Source organism: Struthio camelus, chromosome 2 (genome assembly GCF_040807025.1).
Source record: "Struthio camelus isolate bStrCam1 chromosome 2, bStrCam1.hap1, whole genome shotgun sequence".
Lineage (NCBI taxonomy): Eukaryota > Metazoa > Chordata > Aves > Struthioniformes > Struthionidae > Struthio > Struthio camelus.
The window spans coordinates 12,840,794-12,854,675 of NC_090943.1; the positions used below are offsets into that span (position 1 = coordinate 12,840,794).

The window sequence follows — 13,882 nt, forward strand, 5'->3', positions numbered from 1 at the left end:
TCTGCAGGAAATTGGTATTACCACTGTTGCGTAGCTTCTGAACAAAGCTTTTCTTGCTAGTTCATTCCCTGACTGCAGATTTGGACTTGCAGCTTCCATAAAAGGCCTAGAAATGATGTTCCAGGTGTTGTCTTGGTGGCAGCACTTTCTGTGATTGCCTCTAAGCTCACATCCTAGCACTTCAGTCTGATTTGTTTTGATTCTTTCAGTGAATAGACAGATGGCCTTTCATTTAGAAATCCTTAGCAGAACAAAACGTTCAAAATGACAGTTAATATCTTACAACAAGTTCCCCTATGGGTTAAGGGAGCGTAAGGACAGGAAGTGGTTTGAGTGGAAGTGACTTGAAACTGGTAGAGAACATCAAAAGAAAAAGAAGAATATAGCAGCTGCTGCACATCCTTTCAACTATCAGTGTTAAAAAACATAACACAAGAACATTAATGTGCCCTGTGAGAAAGAACTGAAACATACACAGCTTTCTTTTTTATCCTGAGTCACTGTTCAGCATGAATACAGCAACTGCAAAATGAGCCTTGTAGAAATATGGAGAACATCCTTTGCTATATTGATCACTTGCTAGTTTCATTGCTCAAAGTGAAAAAATATCTGACAACTGTGTAAGTGTTCTTTTCTATCAGTCTGCTAATATGACCAAACATAAGCTATATAACTCTCTCAAAAATACTGTAACTACGGAGAGGGATGTAGAAAAGAGCATCACATATGAAGACAACAGAGTAACAATGAGCTCTCCTATTGGAGTAGAAGCTTCTACCCTAAAAAGTGGAGATGCTGACCTAAAAATCAGGCTGAGAAACCTGAATGACATCGCAACAACTAAAGAGCAGTTGGAACATATACAGTGATGTGCAGCCTACACAGTGGAGGGATATCAGGAAAGTATCCCTGCAGATTATGGGGAAAAGGAGAGAGAAGATTGTTTTCCAGTAATAACCATTGAGAACTTCAGTGCAGGTGTTTTAGAACCTGACTGTCAGACACAGCTATAGTTACTGTCCTAGAAATGAAGCATTTCACCTGGAGGGATGTTTGTGAACACCACATCTGACAACAAATCCCAGGGGATAATGGGAGATAAAAAGCAACCAAAAGAATGTGAGAGCCAAAATGAAATCTTATCACAAAACAGACAAGTGGAAGACCTCCCAAGGGTACAACCAAAGACACATTCAGGATCAGGTGTTTTATGTCATTTCTGTCATCTTTCCTCTTGCTCCCCTCCAGACTTACCTTGTACCTTCAAACAAGCAGTCTGTGAGGAAAGGAAAACATCCTCATTTCTATAGTGGTACAGAAACTTCTGAAACCTCAGAAGTTTTAATCTACCCTGCATAAACAGAAGCATGCATGAAGTGGCATATACGCTCTTTTGAGACTTGACTTAATTCATGTTTCTGTTGAAGTCTACTGACCATTTGCAAACGCTCTACTACCAAGAGAAACGAAGAGAAAGCAGTTTCTTGTCATCACTGGGAAATCTCACATTTCACCTCCAGATCCAGTCAGCTACAAATCGTTAACAGTTGTGCTAGCTACTAAGATAAAGGGAGATGAAACCCCCACCAAACTAGAGGACCACATCTTAGTTCTCCATCAAGGTAAGCAAACAAGAAGGCAGCAAGCTACCAGGTGAAATAAATGTAGAACAAACCTGAGATTTGACCTCAGCCTAGGATGCACAGACTCTCATGGAATGAGCCTATCTTCAGTTTTCAGTTTCACCAAATAAAATTGCAGTTTTTCGCCATCCTTCAAACCCAATCCTCCTCCTCTTAAGCTTGCTGTTCATTTGCTTTAATATTTAAGACTTCCAGTTCACCCTTGTCAGCTACAGAGCTCTCCTAGTCCCCAGCCTCCCTGAAGAAGTCCACTTAGTAGTGCACTTCTGCCCTGGACTTACAGCTCTTCAGAAAACCTTTCTGTAAGGGATACACCTATGCGCAGACCAACAGCAGCCTGGGTTTCATCTGAATTGGGACTCAAATCCACCCTTCCAGTCCCCACTGCCATTCTCTTGAGCCTTCTTCCTTAAAAGTCCTATTTCGGGAGAGTGGGTTGGCTTTAGCTCACTTCAAGGAAGACAGATGGCCTTGTAGTGGAACTGTAATACAGATATGCTAAATATATAAGTAGGATGTTGCATTTGCATTTACGTTTGCTGCCTGAAGTTTGATGGAAAATGGTAAGATGGACAGCTTCCAAACGTTTATGTACAGCATAAATAATTAACACAATAATACAGGAAAAAGCTCTTTTAGGAAGGAGTAGTTAAGAAGTTTCATTTATGAAGGAATAAATATTCCTAGAGTGTTGTTCTGTTCTAGATCTATTTTTTTCTTTTTTTTTTTTTTCTTTTGGTCTGCACTCTAGAGAGGATGCTCTGCCTTTTCCTGCTACTTTTACAGGTTTGGAGAATCTTGATTTAGAAGATTCAACTATTATTCTGTTCTGTTGCTGATTTCCTATGCCCTGTAGACACCTTTCCTTTCTTATCCTGTGTTCCTAAGTTGAAAAAAGGAAACAGAGAAAGGAATACATACGGTCTGCATTGTAGTCTAGGACAACCTAACTTTTGCCACTGTGTTTACGGTAGTGCTTGTAAAAAAGGTTTATTTGCTGTTGATAAGTCTCATGCTAACTCATGTTGTTCCAGATTTCCCTAGGCTCCTGTATGGCTGTCCTTGTACATGTCTTGCTTTGAAAGAGCAGTCTGTGAAAAGCAGAGGCAGCCTGCTGTTCTGTACATCTAAGAACACATTAAATAGTGCCTTGCTACTCTGTAGTGCCATCGTAAACCAGGAACGGGGCCAGCATGACAACAGTATTACTTACACTCTTTTCTCTCGAAAAAGCGACTGCATCCACACAATATCTGTTAATTTTCAGGTGAAAGTCACCCCGTATCAGGGAAAAAATAAGTTTAACTCCCTGCCTTCCCTTATTTTTGTAGTATTTTGCATTTCTTCTTCAGAAAAAAACTAGCGATCTCTTTACTGCCCCCTTCTGTTGGAAAGTGAACAGAGGATGAGAAAAAATCAAGTATTTTTCCAGAGAAACGTCAAATGCAGATTCTTGTGCTCCCTCTGGAGATTTTTATCTTTGAAAATATAGATAAAAGTGTTTTAGTGTAGTAGAATTGTATTTGGATAAAATAATTTCGGGAGGAATAATGAGACTTAAATGTACATTTAGGAACTGAATGGCTGAGGACTCTCCAGTTGTGACTTGGATAAGATGGCTAGATAACTGCAAGTGTACTATTTGGGAGAATTCTTACTGGCAAACAGCGGCCTTTTTCAGGCTGTACTTAAGCTTCTTCCTAGGCAACTATACTGTACCTATTGTACCTTTTGTCTATCTTTTTTTGCTTATACATACGGACTCCTCCTTTTCCTGTCTTGAAAGCCATCAATCTATCCCTTTTGCTCCCTTCCTTTCTCCTTTTGGTGGCACTGAAGACAAGAATAGGCAAAAATTAAGGGAACTTCTCAACTGTTTAGGCTGCTTATCCTGTAGAATAACCTCCAACGAAGGAAAAGATGCATCAGGGCACAAAGACTGATCAAAACTTTAGTCAACAAGTAAAATACACTATTTTCCTCTGTGTTAATACAACTGCAATTAAGACATGACTACAGAAAAGGAGGTGGAAAGGAAGAAGAAGAAAGGCTGACAAGCACATGAAAAGAAGTTGCAATATTTTTAGTCCTCCCAGTATGAAGCACATATTCTTTTGGCCTTTTTACCAACTGCCTTCTTCTGAGGTAGTTAGATAATCTGTAGGAAGAGAGAAAATAATTAGGCAGTTTTAAAGGCCTCCTTTGACTTTTGTAATCTGCTAGAATGAATAAGAATTTTAGGTGGAGGATTTTTGTGAGTGTTACTCAGCAAAGGAATTAATCACATTTCAATTATGTGTTGTAAGCTTCAAAGTGAACAGCCTACTTGCAGAATGTAGTGGTTAGCTTTGACTTACAGTTTCTGTCATTTTGTCTGCAGATGTACTAAAAAAAGTACAGATTTGGCATTTTGCAGCCTTTAGTTTTTTAAAAAAAAAAAAAAAACGGAATTAGGACTGTGTTTAACGAAGTTCCATTTCTATCTTTAATCCACAGTGGTCCACTTGAACTATAGTTAGGATGAAATACAAGTCAGCTTTTTAAATATCAGTATTAGACTATTATCTAGAAGATACACAGTTCAAGGCTAAATGTAGAAGCATAGGAATGGCGGCAGCGTAGTCAATTGCTGCCTATTCTTTCCAGCGTTTACCAGTTTGATGGGATCTTCTGTTGTTATGGTATTTTTTTTAATATGGTGTGTTTTATTTCAGAAATAATAGTACAGTGTCTTCATTATTATACCTCGAATATTCCCTTACATGGATCCCCTTACAAGGTGAGCTGCTTCAAGTTCCTCATTCCTTTGAGGAACTCGGTACTCTCTAACATATCTTTCTTTACAAATATGCACACACATTCATGGTTGTTAAGGATTAAGATTTCCTTAATGTGACTTCAGTATAGAAATGTGTATTTTGTGGCATGCATCCCGAAGAAGAAATACAGGTGGCTGATTTGTGAGGAAAACGTAAAAGAGAAAGCATCCTAAAGTATCCTTTTAAAACAGAATACTTTTCATGCCGTTATTTGTTAAACACAAGTAAGGCTGACAGAACAGACTGGTAATTCAAGATGAAAATCTGTTTGAGGTTTACGGTATCTAATCCCCAAACAAACAGCGGAACGCAGTAGATGCGGTTTAAGATGGCCTTTCCAGGGCGCCCGCAGCGGTCAGCGGCTCGCAGAAAGCGGGGGCTAGTGGGGCGGGGGGGGGGGGGTCCGGGTCGGCGGAGCGGCGGCTCCCGGAGCACCCGCCGGCCCGGCGCCGCTCGGGGTTCCGGCCCGGCGCCGCTCGGGGTTCCGGCCCGGCGCCGCTCGGGGTTCCGGCCCGGCGGGGAGGCGCGGCCCGGCCCCGGCCCCGGCCCATCTCGTCTCCGCGGCGCCGGGGCGGCAGCGGGGCCGCCGGGGGCGCTTCCGCCCGTCGCCGGATGTTGCCGCGCGGGCTCCTCACGGGAGAGCCGCGTCGGGCCGGAGTGTGGCGCCGGTCTCGTCGCTGCGTCTCGCGTCCTCCTCCTCGTCGTCGTCGTCGTCCTCCGCCGCCTCCTCGCCGCGTTCCGGCTCGGCCCTGCTCCTCCCGCCGCCGCTCCGCCGCCGCCCGGCCGCTGCTGACAGGTGAGTGCGGGGGCCCGGGTTCCCGCCGCTCCGCGCTGCCCTCGCCCCGCTCCGCCCGCTCCCCTCAGCGGGCTGCGGGCCCTCCGCCATCTTCCCGCCGCGACGCCCCCTCACCCCCGCCCGGCCGGGGCAGGCGGCGGCGCTGCGGGTGCCCGTGGCCGTGGCCGTAGCCGTGGCCGGCGTTGCCCGCGCGGCTGCCGCCGCCTGGTCTGGCCGCGAGCTCTAGAGCAAAGGCCCGGTGCGTGAAACGGGGCCCTTGCCTCGACCCCCACCTCCCTCCTGTCTCCAACCGGCGCTGTTCTGGCTTATTTCCGCCTGACATGACCTGCACGTTCCTTCTTAAAAACGAGAATAGCTGAAAGCAAGCCTGCCTTCCTTGTCCTGAGCGTTTTAATTTTTGTTTTTTTGGCACCTGAAGCCTGAGGCAGTAGGGATGATTGCAACCCTGCAGACAGTGAGGGTGTAGCAGGTGCGGCAGCTTAGGAGACTTGCTTGCTATCTTTGTTTATGTAGTACTCTGTATCCTAAGGACAAGCCAAGTGTTGTAGCTCATTAGTTTACAAATTGTGTTGAGATCCTCTGATACATGTACAAGTGGAGTAAAAGCGAAACGCTGAAATTCCCTCAAGTGTGACACAGCTGCAGCAGGAAGAGAAAGGCTGTCTGCAGAGAGATCAGGAAGATCTAACCTGTGGCCGTGGGGGAATGACTTGAACTTTCTGAGATATGTGAAATCGGTGTCCGTAAAGATCCACCTGCTGTAGTTCTCTCTCTTTTCCTGGGCCTGGTAACTGTGAAAATAAATTTGTTGGAAGAACTGATAGGTTTATTCAAAGGCTGAGGCGATGGTAATATGCAGTTTTAGAAGGATATTAAATAAAAAAATTGTGCATGTGCAAAGATGAGGAAACTCTATTTTTTGAGGTAAACCTTGAAGTGTTATTCAAGGACGCCTGGGTGTTCCTGAGAAAAGAGAATCCTCTCCCTGTGTGTTTTATCTTTCCTCGTCGTCTCCTGATTTGTCAAAGTTTGTTTCATTATAGCACTTTTAACTGTGTTTTGTAGACCTGTGATTCATGGAAGATTTAAGTAGAGAACTGGTGGAATAGCTTCTTTGAAGTGATTCAGTGCCATTGAGTAAATCTGAAAGGTATACAGATTGTTTCAGTAGTCCTTTGCAGTACTATAGCAGAATCTTTTGGCTTGAACAAGGTCCTGAAACACTTCCGAACAAGTATACCTTTGTCATTTTATACATGATATTCTTGAAAGCAAGCTCGTAACCACAGGAATCCCCCATTGTGTTTTCTTATGTGTACTTTACATTAGATAACATTTTTTGTGATAGGAAGTTTATTAGTCAATGGCAAGTGGATGTGCAGAGGAGAGCATGGGTAGCCATGCTAATTTTACTTAGTACTGTAAGCGTTGATGTAAAATTGCAACTAAATTATTTCAGTTTTCCTTTTTAGCTGAACTTGATCATTTTTCCCTTGGTCTACAGTAAATTTAAAAGAAGCAATGTATAGCTTCCACTGAACTTATTAAAAGCATAAGCTTAATTTGGGCTAATTACTTTCCATTTTGTGTGTGTGTGCACTTTTGTATATACGTCAGTCCTAATACGTCCTCTCATGATGACTTTAAATGCAACTTTTTGCTTTGTGAATTTGGACAGTTATTTTAAGAAAAAGGATGCCTGCATCAATCCTGAGGAATTAAGGCAAAGGCCACTAAAAAAAAATACCACACGCTTTATAATGTCAGTTGTTTATTTGTACAGTTGTCCGCAAACTAGGTTAACGTGTTACATAAAATCTAAAGGTAGCTCTTTCTAGAATGAGGTGCTGTCATGTGTAGTCATGTCCTTCTGCTGTGTCTTTTTAAAATTTAGGACTTGTTTAATGGATCGTGTATACAGAGTCTTTTGTATGGATTGAAGTGCTTGAGAGAGCTGATATAGTCATAGGAGAAGTCTTTTCAGTATGGTGGAAATAAATGCTTTAAAGGAATAGTTGACTTGTATGCAGTCCAGGAACTGCGGGCTAGAATTAGCGTGTGTCAGATAGGGAGAAGTTAAGTAATGCTCCATTTTAGATGTTTGAGTGGAGGCAGGGGTTGTTTTAAGTCATGGAACTTTTTAGGTCTTAGAGCTAAGAGTCGTAGCTTGTCTTCTGAGGGGAAGCGAAGGGGGGATTGTTGCAGAGGCTACAGCTTTTAACGTGTGCTGGGAAAGTTTGTTAGTACTCTACATGTGACCACTGAGAAATGAACAGCAATCAGGACAGTCTCCTTGTAAGTTAGAGTAATTTGTTATTTCATCATCCTCAAACAATACCTACTAACTATTTTGAGAATGATCCTAGTGTTTTAAGATGGGAGAATTGGATATTGCAGTGCTGTTATCTGTGCTGCTGGAGGATGTGGAAGTTCTCCTTGATAGGCCATATGAGAAAATGCTTTAAGACAGAGGTTACTTACTGGTGCTTCAGAAAAGCTTGCTAAAAAGTATTAAAGCAGTTAAATTTGACACTAACTTCTGTTAGTGTCTTAAGTGGTAAAAGATACTAATTTACTAGCAAGTAATGTGTTCTTAAATGAAGGGTAGCGATATTAGAGGTGATAATAGCAGTTTATCTAATACTTAGGTACTTATTACCAATACAGTGTTTGTTTAGAGGCCGCAATCCTACTATGGTACTCTCTAAATGAGGTACAGTGCTGCCTTAAACAAATACCTGGTTCAACTGTCTTAGCTCTAGAACTTCCTTGGGATTGCTCACCCTCAGGTCTTATATTTGCATACAGAATCACAGGCTGAGGTTCTCCAGGTTCTCTGGAGATCGTCTAGCCCAACCCCCCTGCTCAAGCAGGGTCCTCTAGAGCACATTGCCCAGGATCACGTCCAGGCGGGTTTTGAATATCTCCAGCGAAGGAGACTCCACTACCTCTCTGGGCAACCTGTGCCAGATGCATGTACCTGTGCATGCATCTAACATCTAGACTGCCTCTAAGCAACTAGGGATTTGATAATACGGGAATGAGAGATAAGATGTCAGTAAAACAACTAAGGAAATGAAGAGCAGCCTTCAGACATATTTTGAGATTTAACCACCAGCGAGTAATTTAGCAGGAACTGATGTTGTCTGTTGAAATCTTCGATCAAGGCAACTAATCAAAAATACTAATTAATACAGCACAGTACAATATATACTTATAGCTAAATAAAATAGCCGGTATATTTTACTCTACTTTTTTAGCCATATGCTTCTGAACCGTTTAAATTTAATTGAAACAGTGAACGCATTCAATAATCAGGGGTAGTAGTACAGAACATAAAGGCAAATCATACACTTTCAGTACATGAGCAGTTTTACCTCAGAGGTCTGGGTAGGGTGATTATTAGTGAACTCGGGCAACCTTGTTTGAAATTAAAGTCATCCAAGTTTGATCATTATGATTGTTTAGTGTTAGCTAGAATAAGTGCCTAAATACATTGATGGCCAAAGGAGGATGCTGTTTCTTGCTGTAGTAGAGTAATGGTCGGGAAGGCTAGATCTGCGCCGCGTTTTAATGCGATTGCAATGTTTGCTGATGTAGTTGAGTTAATAAGATCAAAGCTCGCTGGCAGTAAAACTGACGTGGTTTCTCCTTAAATGTTGGTGTTAGATGCTTGCCCAGAGTAGGTACCCACTAATGTGCTGAAGATTTTACTGCTAATTTCTAACTGTGTAACATGCTTAAGCTTCACTGGTGCAGTCCCTTTCTATGCTTTCTACCAAAGGGAGGTTGCCACCTCTTAACTGATGGCTGCTTTCCTCCGTTACATGTCAAGGAAGATACCGTTTTGTTTCAAAGTACGCTACGTTAAATTTAGAAACCAAGTTCATGTTGTAACACTTAGTGGATTTCATAAGGTTTGAGCACGCTTGTTACTTGTTCTCGCATCATCTGTGATGATCTGGAATGGTTTTATTTCCTAAGTGTTCATCTTTGGAAAAACAGCTGGTCTTGCCAAAAGCCTGCTTAGCTTGTTCTTTCTCAGGTGTGCTGTATTCTTAAACTTGCATTGAAATAACTGCAGTTGAATGTATAGCATCCTAGAGCTGAAGACCTCAAAATGGAAATTTTAACTCCTTTAAATTTGATTCCTTTACATATTCTTAGACTGCAGTGGCATATGTTGATTTGTAAACTTCCTTAATTCGTGAGTAATGCTATTGAGTTATATGTAATTAGGGCCTTGATAAATGTAATCGTTCTTCCCTCTTTCCCCTTTTCCTCCCCCCTTTGTGAAAAAAACATGTTGATTTGCATCTTTGTATCTTAAAGTTTTATTGCTGCACAGGGCAATAATTACTGTTGTAATAAGCCTTTGTTTATAATATAGTGTACACTGAAATGTTATTTGAAAACACATTTGAAAGTGAGAGACCTGAAACTGTTTAAGAGATATAAGAGCACACACAAATACAGTAAAATTGCCTGTATTTTTTGATACAGTCCTTAAAATGGTAAGTATTAATATTGTTCAAGTCTAAACAAAATGGAGCAGGGAGATCTTGGGTAAGAGATGTTGCTAAGATTTCCTTATGCTTTCCCTTTCCAGACTTGTGTGTTGTCTTGAATGAACAAAAAAGGAAATGCAGTACTGTAGCCATTCTGTCTGTGCTCTGACGCTTCTTAAAACAGATTTTCCCTCTGGCTTCAGCAGCATGCAAACCCCAGGCATTCTTTCCTTTCGGTACTCTGTTTTCTCTTGATCCACGTTCAAGAGCAGAGGACATACGCAAGTAGAATTAGTCGGTTACTGCTGTGAGATGATTTTTAAGTCTAGCAAGACTAGTGTGTGCACTTCTGTTCAGTGCCATTTCTTTATTGTAGCTGAATAAAACAGTACTTTGTTGCACCTGTGTTTTTTACTGCTACCCTAGTGAAGTATTTCCTGTCACTCTCAATACATGGTAACATCTGTTACAGAAAGGTAGGTGGCAGAACTTTAATTTAACACATTGTAAAATATGATATGAGTTTAATTAAACAGGATAACTGGAACTCTGAAATATCTTTGCATTCAGAATGTAGTAACCACTTATGGTCAAGCCTGTTTTCTAGGACACGCTTTTTTTTTTTTTTTTCCTATTTCTGCTGATTGACTTTGTCAGAAATTTATTTGGTAGCATTCTCTCTCAAGGCTTTGAGAGATCACTGTGTTGAAGAACACTATGCAAACATAGCATTTTCCAAAATGATTGAGCAGAATAGTTCAATATATCCCGTAAGCTCTCTTTTTAATAATACAGTGCTTGTTTGCTGGCACCCATATCAAATACAGTTCAGTAATACAACGCTCCCGCCCACCTTTTTTTTTTTTTTTTGGAAAATACTTTTCTTTTTATTTCAGCTTTTTAAAAATCCTTTATGCTACTTTGCAGCTTTCATGAATTCAGCTTCATTTGTGTCAGGAAGCAAGAGTCCCATACTACTTGTGGTTTTTCATCCTAGCTGTACTAGCTGTATTCTTACCGAGCAGAAGGGAAGTGAATTTATCTTTTTAGAGCTCGGTTGAAACATTCAAAGGTTATGGTTAACTGTATCTGATGAGCAATATATCTGTAATGGGGCATTTTTAAGCCTTTTTTTTTTTTTTACTTTGTTTGGCTTAGATATGGTTTTGCTTAGCCTTGACTGGTACTGATAATTCCCCGCTTCCCCCCTTTCCTAAGTGCATTCTAACTACTAAAGATTCAAAAATGTGAAAGATTTTGACTGGTTTATATACTACTGACTGTTTCACTAATCAATATTTAATATGGTTTTCATAGGATATGTAACATGACACTGATATTCTGGACAGGTAATTTTCATTGTTTGAAAACGTTACATGATAAGGGGAATCAGGTAACTGCTAGAAATGAGCACCTTATTTGTTTATTTTCTAGCATCATATTGCCAAGGATCTGTTTTGTGAAGTCTACTCTTGGAAAATGTTTAACAGCATCAAAACTTTTCTGAAATTGTCAAAGATGATAATAAATATTTAAAGGGACACTGTCTTTTTTTTTTTTTTTTTTTTCCCCCAAACGGACTTAACATCTTGATCTTAAACGCTCTTAAAGATTGCTCCCTTACTGAAAATTTATAAGGCTATTGGATGGATTTAAGGATAATATTTAAGGACAGTTAAGCTATTTCCCTTCAGTTTCTCCTTCCTGTTCTGCATATGCACATGCCTGCTTGCTGCCTTTTTGGTTTCAGCTTTGCTGTGGCTGTGTGTGCCCTCTTGCAGACCTTGGAGGAGAGCGTGCATGCTTGCTCTCTCCAGGACAGCGCATGAGTGACTTGGTCATGCTGGTGCATGAGGAGAGTGCAGTTATTGTCAGTGAACCTGGCTGCAGGTGAAGTGCTAGCAAAGAGATAAAGTAATGGAGGTGTTTCTTAGCTAATCGTTTCTATTTGCTTACTAGCCGTGGAAATAGAAACTTAAATGTAATTTATGTGAAAATTGTGTTACGTAAAAATGTAGTGTTGTGCATTTGACTGTGTCCCTTTAAATTCTGTACTGGTAGAATGAACCGCTTTATGGCTGCCAAAAGCGTATGTGCTCAAAGCAATCCAGGGAAAAATATTTCTTGCTGAACTCCTCTAAAATGAAGCCACTTCGCAATAGAGGGCAGGTAGAAGTTAATGTAGTTAATGGATAATGGAGAGAAAGTATAAACTGTCTTAACTTCGCTGAAAGGCTTCTGTATAACTGAGGCTCATGTCACTTGGAAGCCAGTCTCTGGCAGGATTTAAAAATTAGATTTACTCTATATCTTTTAACAGAGTTTAAGTGAGGTGATGTAAACCAGTTTATATGCTTATATATAACTCTGTGTATAGATATAAAAATCATGCAGTACATGTATGTGTATGTGCACACACGTGGTTTGGTGCACTGGGCCTTACAAATGAGTCGTGAACCCTGCAGATTCTGGGAAACTGAAAGCTGCTGAAAGAGTGGTACCCAAAGGAGGTGGGAGAAAGGGTAGAATGGAGGAGAATCTTTCATTCACGTCTTTGTGATCTGGTCATATTTTGAAAAGAAACACAAATGTGATGAGTCCCGAAAGCCTGTTCCTAATTGTTGGCCATATGTTCAAGAACAGGAAGATGCTTGGTGAAGTCTAGAAAATCATCAATGACTTGTTCACGAGGTTTGTTTTTTATTTCAGTTCCCTCTTTCTGTGGTAGAGGAATCTAGCCACAGTGGGGAAAAAATCTGGTGAAATAAGAAATAATGGTAGTTCTTTTTCTTCTTCCTTCTTGTTTTAATTTATGAACATAACTAATTAATTACTACCGATTAATCACACGTAAAAAACTCCTATGAGATTAGGTACAGGGAAGGACCGTGCGGAGTCCAGTGGAAGTGAACAGGCTCATTTCAGTGAAGTATAAGAATCTGGTGCAACCTGAACTTTATTTTAGTTTCACTATGGGATTGATGTCAGGTTACTGGAACTTGTAGAATTTAAGTGACTCAGGTGTTCTAAAAATTAGTTACAATACCAAATTTCTTTGAGAAGATCTGAGGATGAATGGGCATCAAAACCTTAACTAAAGGTAGTCTCGTATTTTTGCATAAATTTATATATCTCTAGGAATTTTCTTTTTGTGGTATAAAAAACAAGGTGAAGTGAAAGCCGTTTCCATTCATGTCCCACACTATGTTGTGAGTAAGCGACGCTTTTCCTTGGCTTTATGATACGTTAAAAAGCTGAAAATATCATGTTAAATTCACTGAACTGGTTAATGGCTAATCTTTTTAATAGCAGTGGTGCTCATTCCTAGCTTGCGTTCTAGTGTTCTGGTGTTCTGTTGGTGGATCTTGAATTGGAAATGGCCCTGGGTATGGTTAAAATTGTCTCTGATCAACTTATTTAAAAGGAAGCTCAGTTGCCTTGTCAGCTTTGCCAACTCTGCTCTCCTGTTTCTCTGCAGACTGTTGCAGCTATTTTCAGTTGTAATTGTTGTTTCAGAAATCATTTATGCTGGAGAATGAATTTTTTAAATTTTTTTGTTCTCAATGTTCAGGATTCAAGAGTTGAAAACAATAAATTTTAAAACATTTGAAATGTTTGACAACTGGTGCCCCACAAAACTAAAATAATTTCCATTGAATATCACCTTTAATTTTCAAAGATACACAGAAATTGTGTGTTTGTAAAAACTAAGGTGTTTAAAAGTAAAGAACCTATTCTCTACTTTTTTATTCAAAAAATCAAGCATAATTTGATTTTTTGTAAACAGGGGAATTCAGTAGATCATGCATGGTAATACTAGCTGGTGATACTGTCAGGTGTCTTTTAGAGTATTAAAATACGTGTTTGGCTTTAATTAGTGTGTGCGAGCTGACAAAGTTTGAAAAAGGCAACCACAACAACCTGGTAAGTCAAGCGCCTCTTCTGAGCAAGTGACGCCATGAGCTATCAGAAAATGGTGACAGAAATTCTGAAACCTAATTTTCACTGAAATTAATTGCTGCTGCGTATAAACAAGCACATCTATTAAATTTTCTATAGTAACATTTAATGTTGCATAATATATTTTTAACCTGACAGTGTCCTGAAATTATCATG

At 40.4% G+C, this 13,882-nt stretch overlaps 1 protein-coding gene across 8 annotated transcripts in view; it reads left to right on the plus strand.

Annotated features, from left to right (window-relative positions):
- Positions 1-13,882, plus strand: part of WDR37 (WD repeat domain 37) — a 51,912-nt gene that overhangs the window by 925 nt on the left and 37,105 nt on the right. For 2 of the 8 annotated variants that reach the window (XM_009683957.2, XM_068934324.1), the window contains exons 2-3: positions 4,358-4,422; positions 11,084-11,115. The gene's annotated coding sequence lies outside the window, so the exon portion shown is untranslated. Of the gene's footprint in view, positions 1-4,357; positions 4,423-5,062; positions 5,259-11,083; positions 11,116-13,882 lie in introns of those variants that run through there. The other 6 variants (XM_068934328.1, XM_068934325.1, XM_068934327.1 and 3 more) reach the window with 5 other exon arrangements.